We start from the raw sequence: 2,908 nt of genomic DNA, 5'->3' as shown, positions 1-2,908 counted from the left end.
TGATGCTCTGCATCAGTCAAATGAGTCTCCTGCAACAGGGCTATATCAGTACCCAATTTTCTAAGATGCGTGAGAATGGACTTACGTTTTATCGGGGAGTGGAGACCTCCCACATTCCAGGTCACCAACTTCAAAGACATGTCAGGCTACAAAAGATATACCTACAACGAGGAAGATAAAAAAAAAAGGGGGGGGGGGAAGGTAGGAGGAAGGAAGACAAGGCTGGGGACAGGATACTAAAACATACCAATAAAACACAATATAACACAAGTTGTACTTGACATAAAGAAGGCATAGATCTAATACAAAATACATAAAAATGATGTGATGTGCTCCTGATTTTACAACCTTGTTCAGATACAACTGTGGTCAGTGACACATGGGACTTCACCTTAATGACATCTATTCGCTCTAAACCTAAACCTGAAGGCGAAGTGGGTGATTGTGCCAAGGGCGCTGGAGGTCCCTGACCATAGATCATACTTGTGTGGGATGCAGATAATATAATGGTATTTGTGGTGCCATCTAATGCACCTGAGCAGATGTTATAGTTATTCCTTCTACCAGAGATTAAGGTTAATACCCTGAAAAGTACTGCAAGGAAGCATAAGTACATACTGGCATTCTGGTCTGTGAACCAACTATGTGAAATCTTATTACATGTTTTGTTACCACCAGTGATGTCTGACTTTGTATATTGAGATTTTATGTGACTAACCTGAGGAGCGTGAAGTGTGAGTCTAATAGTGCAATAAAATGACAAGAACAACATTGAGAACATCACCAATAACAAAATAGAATTATTCCGTCTACCAGAGATTAAGGTAAATACCCTGAAAAGTACTGCAAGGCAGCATACATACATACTGGCATTCTGGACTATGAACCATCTCTGTGCAATCCTATTATATGTTTTGTTACCACCAGTAATGTCTGACTTTATATATTGAGATGTCGTGTGACAAACCTGAGGAGCATGAAGTGTGAGTCTAACAGTACAACACAATAACAATAACAACATTGAAAACATCACAAATAACAAATAGAACAAATGGAACATCAACATTACCCAAGAGGCATGGTCCAGCCTCTTACTGGAATCCTGAAGCCCCTCAGGGCAAGAGTCCCCTCCCATTCCGGAGGTAGTGAAGCAAAAAAGAGACTCAGCCATCTCTCAGCCTTTGCAGGCCTATAGCAAAGAAAGAAAAGAGGGAAAGTAGTCGCCCAATTTCCCAGGCAGAACTCCTCAAGTTGGTGGGCGTTGGTTTTCAGTGGCCAAGTAACTTCTTGCAGCTTGAGGTGAATGGAAGATCTTAACGCCATATTGTGTTTGGAGGCGTAATTTCGCAGGGAACAGTAGCGCCACCTGCCGACCCTGTTCATGCAGCTGGGTACAGAGCTGGGCAAATTCCTTCCTTTGTCTGGAGACATCCATTGAAAAGTCCTGGAACAAGAGTAATTTTGAACCTTCGTATAGCAGATCTTTGTGAGAGTGGTAGGCCCTTAGGATTTTCAATTTTTCTTGAAAGTTTAGACATTTAAATATCACCTGTCTAGGTTTTGATCTTGCCTGATCCAAGGACCTCTCTGGGCCCACACGATGAGCCCGCTCCACATCTATAGGTAAAATGTCAGCATGTATGTCTTTGGAAATTTGAGCGCTGTGAATTCAAGCAGGTCCTTGCCCTTGATAGATTCCGGAACTCCTACAATACGCAGGTTATTGCGGCGTCTTCTGTTCTCCAAATCATCTATGCGATCTTGGAGTATTTGGGTTTTCTTTACCAGTTGCTTAATAGTGGATGCTGAGGCGATTTGTCTATCATCTACATCAGAAATTCGGGTTTCAGCCACTGTGAGACGTGAGGAGAACTGACGAACTTCGCTTGTAAGTGTGTCTACCCCAGTTTGCAAGGAATCCATCTTGGGGAGAAAAAAAGATTTCAGCTCCTGCAACAGAGAAGATTGTGTGTCTGGATCTGGGGCCCCGACATGGTCAGGCAGGGTTGGGTTCTCTGGGTGTAAATCAGCTGCATGTTTCAGCTTCTTGTCACTGGCCTTGGATCTGTGTGTCATATCAAGATTGGTGGCGGGGGGGGGTATCTTGTAGAAATACTTGTCCACTTTCATTAGAGTGGGATAAGTGGTCCCTGTAACAGCCAATAAATCAGGTATGATGCCTGCACAATCAAAGAAGCAGCCGCCAGCCACATTGGTAGATTTACAAAGTGGAAGTCCTGCCCCTACAGCACTAGATGGTTATGTGCAGTTAGGCCTCTCCTAATCAAAGGGCAACTTATTAGTAGTAGGTTAGAATGCTGTGCACATTTGACCGCAACATGGGGCGGGTGTGATGCCTGCACATTCAGAATAAACAGGCCAGCGACAAGTATATCTTTACACTGATGAAGACCTGCCTTTACAGCAATAGATGGTTACATGCAGTTAGGCCTCCCTCTATCATAAGGCAATTGGTTGGCAAGCGGCTAGGGTGCTGTGCAAGTGTGACCGCAATATGGTGCAAAGTCAAAAGTTAAAGCACCCACATAGGACACCCACCGGGGGTAAAGATGCTGGCATTCCAGCCAAATGATTACAAATATATCCAACTGTCTGTTGAACTTGTTAAAGTGGGTTAAGCTGAGGGCTTTGGCAGTCTGTGGAAGGAACAAGGATGTGTGGGTTCCTGTCAACTTGTTGCTCTCTTTTTTTCTTTTAGCTTCACCCACGTGCGCACTTATAGGAATAACCCCCTAGCACTAGGCTTTGCTGCGTGGGCCAGCCTGTCTGCAAATGACAAGTGCTACTGTCTTTTTAATGTTTGTATAATCACAGTCACTTTCTCTAGTAGAGGTAGCTGCTCGGTCTTATGGAACCCCCTTATTATTATAGTGGCTGCCAGGATAGG

Source organism: Bombina bombina, chromosome 4, assembly GCF_027579735.1.
Source record: "Bombina bombina isolate aBomBom1 chromosome 4, aBomBom1.pri, whole genome shotgun sequence".
NCBI lineage: Eukaryota > Metazoa > Chordata > Amphibia > Anura > Bombinatoridae > Bombina > Bombina bombina.
The sequence above is the reverse complement of the archived record's forward strand: the minus strand, read 5'-3'. Positions refer to the sequence as shown.